Here is an 11,663-nt window from a genome sequence, read left to right on the forward strand (position 1 = left end):
CTTTTGGACAACGAACTTTGGATTCCCCTGGATGTATGTGTTTGCTGGCTCTGACCTGGGACTGATACCGACCGTGAGTTTTGTGTTTCACCTTGTCTTGTATGGTTTTGTTTAGTTTTAGTTCTCTTATTAAAGAGATGGTTTTGTTCATCACTTCCTTGTCTGGCCATTTAATGAGTTCACTAAACACTTTTTGGCCGCATTACGCGCGCCGTTTCTGACAGCATGTCTTTGAACTGTGGAAGAAGCAGTAAAGTGTGCAAACTACACATAGAAATCTGGGAACCATAAAAGTCTACAACATTTTATAAAATCAAATCAAATTTTATTTATATAGGATATTTAAAACAAGTTGTACCAAAATGCTTCTGAAGCACTGAATTAAGCATACCAATAGGTCCTTCATAACCACTAAAATGAAAGCACCAGAAATATATAAAATGTAAAACATCTTGACAAAATACAAATTTGCATATCATTGTATAAGCAGAAACTAGGGGATTGCCTGGTTTCTAGCAAATGTGTGTTTGTCTGATTATGGTGCAAAAGCCCCATAATCAGACATATAAGATCAATAAGTGGGTCTTAGGCTGGGTTTTAAAATATCCCAAGCCTGGTGCTGATCTAATATTTAAGGGTAAGCTATTCTAGTGCTGCCACTGCAAAAACCTACACTTAGACTTGGGGACCTCCAGGAATAGCTGGTTAGATCTTAATGACTTTACTGGATTATGATAATTTAAAACATCAGAGGTAGGAGGCTGCCAGACCATTCAGAACTTTAAAAACAAACATACATTTTTTTTGTACATATTTTCATATTTTACATTTTTTCACCTTTTAAAATTTGTCCTATAATGGTCTGGGAGCCAATGTATTGTAAGTGGTGATATGATCCCATTTATGTGCGCCTGTTAAAAGAATTTTGAACCAGCTGAAGATATGATAATCACTTTTGTTGGCCAAGTATGTTACATACACACAAACCAGAGGCAGCCATCTACTGCACCAACTCTCACACACTGAGGGTGGCACTGTCCCTACAAGGTGCTGACATAGCCATCAGGAGCAACTTGGGGTTCAGTGGCTTGTCCAAGGACACTTTGGCATGTGGAATTGGGAGAACAGGAATTGAACCACCAACCTTACAGTTAGGGGATGACTGCTCTACCTCCTGAGCCACAGAGGGCTTTACAATAATCCAACCTTGAACTAATAAAAGTAGGGATTGCTTTTTCAAAGTCTCTAAAAGAAAGGAAAGGTTTTAATTTAGATAAAAGTCTTAATTGAAAGAAACTGGCTTTAACCACTGAGCTGATCTGTTTCTCAAAGTTAAGCATTCTGTCAAAAATCACCTCCAGATGCTTTACAGAGGGGTTTAGATTGGGGTTAGTTATTTTCCAGTTTTGTGTTAATTCTGCCTGGTTCCTGCAAGTCTTTTATTACTCACCTATTTTGGTATGTGTTTGTACTTACCAGTAACCTGCCAGGGTCTAATTAGCCTACTCCATAGTTGTGTCTAGTGCTTTACCTATTTGTAACCTGTCAAATTCTAGCTCTTGTGTATATACTCACCTGCTTAGCTGTTATCAGATGTTGTTGCCCAGCTGTTGTGCTCTGTTTCACTTTTGAACCATTAAATCACCCTATCCATCATAACCAACTTTTCATACTAAAAACATAACATTTTTATGATTATACAGTTTCTATTTTTCCTAATATTATAATGACATTTCCTGTGCTGAATATTTTTAAACCCCTGTTGATTTCTTAATTTGCTTCTTGGGTTCACAGTCTGACATAGTGAGTTTGCATCATACTATTAAACAAATTAGCAAACGCCCCCCTGTACAAAGCAATGAGACATGGGATACAGAACTGCTTTATTTTTCATACAGATATTCCAACAATGAACTGTCTTTTTGACATCACATCTTCATAACAGCTCTGTTTAGGAAAGCTTATGCCTAAAAGAAACAAAAATAAAAATCTGTGTGCATCTGACAAGGTTCCCATCATGTTCTATACTCAAACAGCATCTTTCACTTCATACTAAATTGCTTGTACAAACTTTTCATTTATCTACAACCCTTATCAGACATGAACTGCAACCCTTAGCTTATTTGTTACCAAGGGGAGCAGTATGCAAGAATGCAAATATTCAAATCAGCTGGACTGGACAGCACAAAGTCCATGTAATGTCCATTTGAGCCAATATATAAATAGAGCAAATTATCTTCAGAATTCACACCAAGCTAATTGGCTTGTTGAAGACATTTCTTCATGCAGCTGGTGCAAAACCAAAAGAATAAAAAAAATTTAAAGGTGAAGAAGAACTGTCATTTACAAAAAGATGCCAACAAAAATGTTGAACTAGCGAGACAATGAGATTTGGGAATTTCTGTCATGGTGCCAAAACTGACAAATTAAAAGAATGGCAAGAGACTGTTTATAACCAAATTACAAACAGGCTACATTCTGTGTCATGTCTTGTCTCCAGAACTCTCTAGGTGTTAGCAAGCAGAGAAGGCACCTTCAAGTGCGAGCAGAAGACAAAATTGTGCTTTAAACTTCACCAGCTGAATTTGTTTCAGGGCATTAAACTTTGTTGCGAAGTTTTAGCCCTGTTTCTCCAGAATGAAAAATTCAGCTCTCTAATCATTTCTTCTCTCTGCTTAATCTTACCCCTTAATACAGGGTCAGTCAGTGACTTAGTTACAAGCACTGTTTGTGCTAGCTGTGTGCAAGTGATAAATGCAGACATGAGTGTACAGACTTTTTTAAAAGCAGTTAGAATTTTTAAATAATGAATCAAATGACAATATAAAAACAATAGAGTCACACATAGTGATAAACTTACAGAGAACTATTAACAGCAGCTCCTCTCAGCTGGAGCTCATTGTTGGCTGTCTGGCCCACAGCCTTGCTATTTTGGTTCACTCTCACTGCTCTAATAGTGTTGTTTGGGCTACAGAAAAAGACTGTTCACTACCTGGATAGCACCACACAACAGACAGACACGGTTAGGGGCTAGCTTAGTGGAGCATTTAGCAGCTACAAAGCCTGATACTTCCCTTGGGAGCTGGTACAAATGACAACTTTTCACACCAATTTTTCACACAAACCAAGTGGGTTTTTTTGTTCTTTTTTCCCCCCCAAACCCTAACAATACACAGAGAGCGGGGCACAAAGCTCATTTTTTGTCAAGGGCCTTGTGCACCCAGTGAACTGATAAAGCAAATTATTAGACTATAAAAACTTTGTAGGACACTGCTTTAGATACTCAGGTGTTCATGAGCTTACAGTTATGTTGCATCATTTAATGTCTGCAGCTGTGTGTGTGTGTGTGTGTGTGTGCGCCAAAGATAATAAAGTCTGCTCTGATGCTTTGCTTTCTCCTTATTAATTTGTGTAACAAACAAAAAGCTAAATGTCAGGCACATTCATCTCCTAATAAGCCGACGCTAACAGGGATTTTCATGCGGGGTAAAATAATTGCCTGTTCAAGTATTTTTTCATAAGTTGCACATCTAATTTGGCAACTCATGAAGTGTGTCATAGTGGGAGAGGGAGGATCACAGCTTTTGCCTCCAGTCCACACAGCCTTTCTTCCTGTTTTCTGCTTTGCTTTCTTTTTCGCCTCGAATCGCAGATTCCAAAACTTATCTTCAGTCAGATTTTTTTTTTTTTTTTTAACCTTTGAGCCCTCCTGTTATGCTGTATACTGGGCTAGGACCCAAAATGCGCACCAGGACCTAGGCATAAACTTTGAAGGCTAGGGTACAGAGAACAGAAGTATAGCAGTGGTGCCGGGAGTGCTCAGGTGAGTCAGGCTGGCAGGTCCTCTCGAAGGTGATAGGCAGAGGCAGGCAGTGTGAGAGGGACAGAGCAGGGATGAGGCTGCACCAGGGAATAGAATCAGGAGAGCCAAACAGCATCACTGGCAGATCAGGAGCACACAGCAGGAAATGTGGGACAGGGGACACACCAGTGTCGCTGGTGGGTGCAGGAACTCACAGGCAAGGGGACAGAGTCGAACAGCATCACTGGCAGACAGTCAGGAGCAAACCAGGCAGGAACAAGGAAACACAGGTGGTGGCAAACACAGAGCCTAGGGAGACTCACACAGCGTACTTGCGTCATCAGGAGCAAGCCAGGCAGGAAGGAGAAACATAGTGAGTTTCTTCAGTGTCAGGATTGTAGTGACGTCAATGGGCCAGCAAGGGACTGAGGGAAAAGAAGAGGTATATATGTGCTGCAGACCGGGAGGTAATGAGGAACAGGTGAAAACAATAAATGGCGATTGAGTGCTGAGGTAAAGCTAGGGCAGGTGAAGTGGCACAGGGCAAGAAGTAAACCAAAATAAAAGCTCTCAGAACCAGAAAAGAAGCAAAACCATAACAACTCCCCTTACTTCCTCCACTGACATGCCTTTCAACAGCAACGCTAGTCTTTCTTCTGATATTTAAGCGGACCAGTACAGTGTTACTGCAGCTTTTTATGCTTAGTCGAGGGTGTAAAGCACATAATCTTCACTTGGTCATCTTTCCAAATCCCCCTGGCATGTTAGCAGGCAGGCACACTGTGGAATTTTGAGAGGTCAGGACATAAAAAGGGCAAAGAAAACAGGACAGTCAGAAAGATGAGGCAGCGAGAAGAGGAAATGAAACCACGAGAGAGAGAGAGAGAGAGAATAGGGGTTATGAAAAAGACAAGAGTAGCGGTAAATCTAACTAAGACTTGTCTGCAACTACTTGTAGGTGACAATGTGTACCTACGTAGCGAAGGGGTTTATGGGTAAATTGTAGGTTGCTGATGGTTGCAGACGGTCTAATGTGCACAACTCCCAAATCTCAACTACGTGTTGTGTGAAGGTACGTGTCCTGCACGCCATTTGGTTGATCCAACTCTGCTCTGACCAGGACACAGCTGCCTGCGAATTGGTCCACTACTAGGTACTCTTTGCAAACATCAAAGCAAATTGGCATTAACTGGCTCGACAGATCACCTATTCTCAATCTAAATGAATACTTTCTCACTTGAAAAAATATCAAGATAATAAAGTGGTATAATTCCAGTCCTAGGATAATTATAATAGCTTTGAGCCTGGCTCAAAATCTCTGCCATTTTCATTTCCTGACTTCTTCTAGTCAGTTGTGGTATATAAACACTGACTGCAGCACTTAAGCATTGGTGGCTTTTTCATGGTACATATGGATGTAATGATGCCGGTGTGTTACTGGAAGGCGACTGGATTCACACAACACTGAGTTCTGGAACCTGGTGAATGCCCAGGTAGAGGCTATACTTTAAAGAGGGGATATGATGGAGAGGGATCAAGTGCACATTTATCAGGTATTGAAAACATACACAATAGGACTGCTTACAAGATCTCTTCATTGGTGTTAAGCTTTCTGACACAGGCCGATCCAGTGAAACATGCAGATTCTTTTATAACAGTTAATGAAGCAGCAGAGTGGAACCAAACAGGAAGCTTTACAGAGGCTAGTCTCCACAAGCCCATATTTTAAGTGGAAATTCCCTTTTTGTTACAACTTGAGTCTTATTTTTTGTGGTTTTGTTCATATTTATCAGTTATGACAACATTGTGTTAATGTTAGGCTTGAGAGGATGCAGACTTGAGACAGGAACTAGAATTTATGGGTTTTATTAAGAAATACAATAAAAGTGAAACAAGCCAGTGTGCTCCCTGAAGATCATGGCACGGGTCTGGAGGCAAGTGTAGTTGTCACTGGTCAGGAGTGACCAGGCAGCGACGAATGACCAGTGAGGGGTAAACACAGGACTGGGGAGAACTTGCACAGTGTCGAGGAGACAGCATAGTGGAGATGGACCGGTTAGCAGGGCAGTAGCCGGTCAGAGCTAGCCATGCAGTGGCGAGGAACACAAGTGAGTAGTTGACACAGGAACCAGTGGAGACTCACTCAGCGTAGAGACAAATAGGTAAGACGAACTGACGAGTGACTGAGGAAAAGGAGGCGGTATAAATGGGAGACTGAGCTGGGAGATAATGAGCAGCAGATGGATGTAATGATGGCTGATTACAGTGGCTGGGAACAGGGAGAAACGGGGAAGAGGCTCTATCCTTTTCTGGAGTTGCCCAGTGTGAGAGGTGCCAGGCAGGTGTGGGGATACTCCTGGCTCAGTGCTGATGAGTTGGAGTGCACCCCTAGCAATGAGAGGGTCACCTCCATCTAAGTTAAGTCACTGGGAAGAAAGCTCTGACTGTTGTTTGCATTTATGCACTGAACAATGGGAAACAATCCATTGATATTTAATACACAGTATTTAGAGAAACAAATGTAACAGGACAGAACAATGCACCCTGGGGGCATTGCATTGTGTCGTCACGTTGCATCAGGTAATGTGTGCAACACACACCAGGAGCGGTAGAAATTCAGTGCTACTGAAATAAGTGTGTATTTCATTATTTTATGCTTTTGACATGTCAACACCAGGCAACATAGGCATCACTAGACCCCTTTTACTGGGTCATATTGTGACTAAATTAAGTTTTTGAATAATACCGATGATCTTATTCTGACTCAAACATTACTGACATCTGTAGATAGATATAAGAAAATTCTTAAGAAGGGGAAGAAGTTCAGAAAGATCAGGGTGAAAGAGGTAAGACCTGGGGGCTATTGCACAAAAACAAGATAAGGGATTAAGCTGGGATTTTCCAGTTATCCTGGCTGAATTTAGCCATGTCTCATTCACATGAAAGGCGGTTTAATTAAGATAAATTAAGTTACTATGGAGATTTATTCTTTGCAGCTAGCCTGGTCCAGACCAGGCTAACAGCCAGGCCTGATTAATCCTGCTGCCTTATTTGTTCTGTCAGCAATGCATTCTTTTACTGTTAATCTGTAAAATGTGATAGTCATTGTTATTAATAGGGTTCATGAAGATTGATGTTCATATTATTGTTAAACATTTAATGAAATTTAATGCAGCTGTTGGGGTGATTAGAGACAGAGGATAAAGCCATACTATTTAATGGTCTTGTCACACAGTCCAAATGATGTTGGTTTAATGCATTTTTAAGAAACAGGTGAACCTGAGGCATGATGGGAAAGTGTGGTGGAAGCTGTCTGTGTCTATGGAGACAGGTGTGTGACCACCAATTTTGAAATAATTGGAACATCTGTTATGTGCCGTTCGCACCTGTCAGTGAGCGAATGAGAAAGAGGCGGACCCAGGTAGCTGACTTCGATGCAAGCAGTGATTTATTATGTACAGTGATGATGAGAGTAAAAAATACACAGAGGGAAATAGTGCGTAGTCCTGTCGATGAGTAGTAGCCGGGTGTTTGACCAACAGCAGGAGGCGAGGAGATGGAGAGCTGGGCCGAGCTGCGTAGGTGGGGTCACTCCTGGGCTGGTCGGTGGTGATGGTGGCTACTGAAGGTAGAGACAGAGAGATGAAGGCAATAGTGGAACAGATAGGCGACTGAGCATTGACCTGCCTGGGAGGGGAGAGTGGAGCCACGGTCCGGAGGAACAGTCCATGGGGGGAACACAAAACAGTAGCTGGCTAGGGGATAAATACATACAAAAGGTGAGGGAGGCCAGAGCGGCCGAGCAAACCTGACAACATCAGTATGTTATGTGGTCTTATTATTTACAAAAATGATTAGATTGTTTTTTAAATTAATGATTTGTTGATAGATTAACTTGTTGTGAAAGTTTAAATATGACAAATCAAACTGGGGCTGCTTGATATCAAAATACTTATTACTGTGAAATGCAGAAGAATATAAAGAAATGTACAACACAGGGCCATAAAACATGTTGGGAATGTTCCTAATGTATGTTGAAATAAATGATTTCATAAAGATTAATTAATACATTTTTACCTTTACCAGTACTGGTTTCAGTAGCAGCAGTATAGCAGTGGAATAGTGGGCTAAGCAAGGGAAGTTCATGTATTTTTATTTGCTTCCTTCACTTGCTGCTTTAAAGTGCCTTAGATTTGTGTTACTGCCTATTTAGATTTGTGTTATTGCTCATCTACTTTATATTTCACTTTTTATGTTGCATTCATGTGGACGGCAAAGTAAGAATTTCATTGTACAGGGAAACACGTTTCCTAACAGTGCATATGACAAATAAACACTTTGACCTTGACTTTTGACTTTTCATTCATGCCGCAGACATTCAAGAAAAATAATGGTGTTATATGAGTAATGAGGGTCCTGTGCCCCATTAGAGCTTTATGTCTACTAATGGCCCTGCCAGGCAAATAGGACAATAGTATATCCTTACTAGTGTGTGGGCTTACAATGACAATAATGGGTGCAAGTGTATTGACAAGCATCACACGCTGCCTGTGTGTGTGTTGCCCTTAAATCTCACATGAATATTCTGCAGGTTTTAACAGCTAAGACTTGTCAGAACAGTGCAACAACCAGATATCTCAGCAGTTTTTCCAACATTTATTGGGACTGTTGTAGGTTATTAATATTTTCTGCACCCCATTATAGGAAGTGAGCCGCTGGTTTCTCAGAGTCAAATTTCTGCAGGTTGGATCAGGTTCATTTCTGAGGTAGGGATTTTTAAAAATGCAGTGCTCCATCTGAATAAATGTATCCAGAGTCTGTCATGCTTCTTCTGAATGCTCTTTTTTTTTTCTTTCCCATTTTTGGCTATTTACTTTTGGTAGGCTTTATTTTTAGTGAAATGTAAGAGTTAGATTCATGTTTTTATGAACTGTCATAATTGATATTTCAGTCTTATTCATTGCTGTGTTGCTGAACTGGCTGTATGTTTGAACGCTGTTTAACAGTGAGCATGTGCATCTTTGTGGCCAGGGCTGAGTAGTAACACATTCTTGACTGATAATGTCATTACTTTTTCAGTAATAAGTAATTAAAAAACTAAAAGTAATTAAACCACTTGAACATTAGTAATTGGATTCAAGTTCATAAGCAAGCAATACTGTTGCTGGATTTTTAGCAGGGGCCGGCTTCTTTGCTGTCTTTGATGGGAGTAGATATCGGTTATATCCAGGAGTGTTAGCTCAATGCTGGGACAGAGCCAGAGGTTGTTCACATTTGCCAAAACAGGAGGTATATACTGAACCGCACAGTAACTACAACATTACATTCTCAAACATGTACTTCTATCAGGCTTAGTTGCAGTCAGATAGTGAAAACACAATGCACAATGGTTTTATGTTAATTCCACCCAATAGGTGCACATTTGCAGAAACAGCACCTTCAAATAGGCAGTATAGAACTACCTGTTCTAGTGCATTTGTAGACATACCCAAGGATAAAACAACTTTCACAACACAAGGAATCTGTTTCTGAAAATCAAATGAAATATACTAAAACTTTTACCGTGTTGGTAATAGATTTATGTACCAATTACAGAGGACATTTATAAAAACTTGGAAAAGCCATATGAACATGGACAAAAATGTTTTTGGGCCACTGCTCATTCTCCTTTGTGTAGTTTTATTATTTACTAAGGCACCGAGAAACCAACCAGTACTCTAAAGCTGAAATGATTATCTATGGGAGAAAAGTTATTCAGCGATTCTAACATTTATTTTGTATGTTCTTACAGCTGTCAGCTGTATTTAGAATTGTTTTAACCACCAAATCATCCCTGTACAATAAAAAAACTGATTTATATACAAATTTTATAAAAATGTTTTAGAAAAGTTAATTTCATATAAGAAAGCTAAAAATGATAGATTTTAAAAAAATTTCTTGTAAATTTATGATTGAAACTCTCTGGGCAGATAAAATGGCCTTAGCTTTTGTTATGGCAGGTGACGTGTGTATGGTATGGAACCCAATAGCAGACACAGACTAGAGGAGGGGGAACTACAGAAAACAATTTATTGAACAAACACAGGTTATGCTGGATGGCAGAAAGACGAGCAGGCAGGGAGGAACCAAGAGGACGGAGGAGACCAGGAGGGACCAGGAGGGACGAAGGAACCAGGAGGGGTGAGCAGGAGAGCCGGCAGCAGGAGGGACACACAGAGAAACAGGGTAGAAGACCGGTAGCAAACTGCATAAGCTAGGCGAAGACTGAGGAGTGAACATCCGGGTCTGACATTGGTATGAACCAGCAAAGAGGTGGCAGAAGACAGGGTGTCTATATGTGTGACGGGACCGGGAGACAACAAGCAACGGGTGAGTGACATGATGACTGATCACGGTGACAGAGCAGGGAGGAGAGACAAGGTAAACAGATACACAAAGCCATGAGGCCGAGCAACGTGAAACCGTAACAGCCTTAGTGTTAAATATTCCACATCTTCAGAACAATTTTTTTATCCAAACAGGAGTAAAAGAGCCTTATTTTAAGCATTATTCATGAGTTACCTATATTCTGAAGCACAGTATAAAAAACTTAAATGAGATATTTGAAAAAGAACACACTGAAACAATCAAACACTGGTCAGGTTGATGTGGCCAGTGACTGCTCATCAGAAAGGTAGAGCTCCAGAGCCAGGGCTACCTTTAGGAAGGTACAGGGAGAGAGAGAGGACACACTATGGGAGAGAGGAGACACACTGTTAGTGATATGAAATGCTGGCATATAGATCCACAGAGAGAGAGGAGAGGAGAATTAATGTCTTTAGCCACTGAAAACATTGACAATTCTATACTGCCTCATTTTGCCTTTAAATTTTGGGCTCACAAAATTACCATTTTCCATGGAATGACTCCGCTAAAATATGTCAAGAGTTAAATAACATGTCCATATACTGTAAGTGTTTTGACTCTTTTCAACTTTTGCAATGAGAGTCCACACTGATCATACGTAGCCTGTGTTTTTAGGTGTTCGACAAACCATTTTACAGCCATTTATTTAATCAATTCTCCATCAACCTAAATCTTTATCTCAAATGAGAATTGAACCTACTTTGTGATATTGAGCTAAATGTATTGACTTTTACTTTGTCCATTTCTTTTCAGGTTTGACTGTTCCATCTGAATGAAACACTTAAATAGAAGGCCCATTATGGAGAGAAAGTAAGAAAAGGAAAAAAGGTCAGGGTGGTGTTACAGAGGTAGTGTGAGGACACTGGATAACACTATAATCTTGTGAGCAAACACACATACACACACACATATCCTTGTTTTTGTCACTTACCGGGTCCCTACATAGACTTACATTCATTTCCAGGAGACTTACCCTAACCTTAACCAGAACTGCTACTTGCCTATCCTTATGATTCTTAACAGAACACAAGGGTTAACCCTTACCCCAACCTTAACCAATGCCAACACTTGCTCTAACCTAAGAAAATTTGACAAGTTATGTTGTGAAGACCAGAGGCTGATCCCGATGAAGATAGTAACTCGTGGATTTCGGGCTGCACAAGTATAGAGACACAAGGACAGACACACAGCAGATGAACCGGAACAAGGTCATGTACTGCCCGCTGGCCTTATTCCATCTAGCTCATTTTTACCACTCCCCGTTCCTCTGTGTTTCTTAAAAAATTTTACCATGCGTTTGGCAAAGAAGCTGCCAAGATGCCAGCCAGGCATAATATCTGACATCCGTGATAATGTCATTCCTCTGTGAATTTTGCTGCAGCATCTAGTCATTGATAAAGCATCTGACTTGTCTAAAGTCTGTAGTTGCTGTGATCTTTCTGTGTGTATATATAAA

The sequence above is a fragment of the Monopterus albus genome, unplaced genomic scaffold (assembly GCF_001952655.1).
Source record: "Monopterus albus unplaced genomic scaffold, M_albus_1.0 scaffold74.1, whole genome shotgun sequence".
In the NCBI taxonomy this organism is placed as follows: Eukaryota; Metazoa; Chordata; class Actinopteri; order Synbranchiformes; family Synbranchidae; genus Monopterus; species Monopterus albus.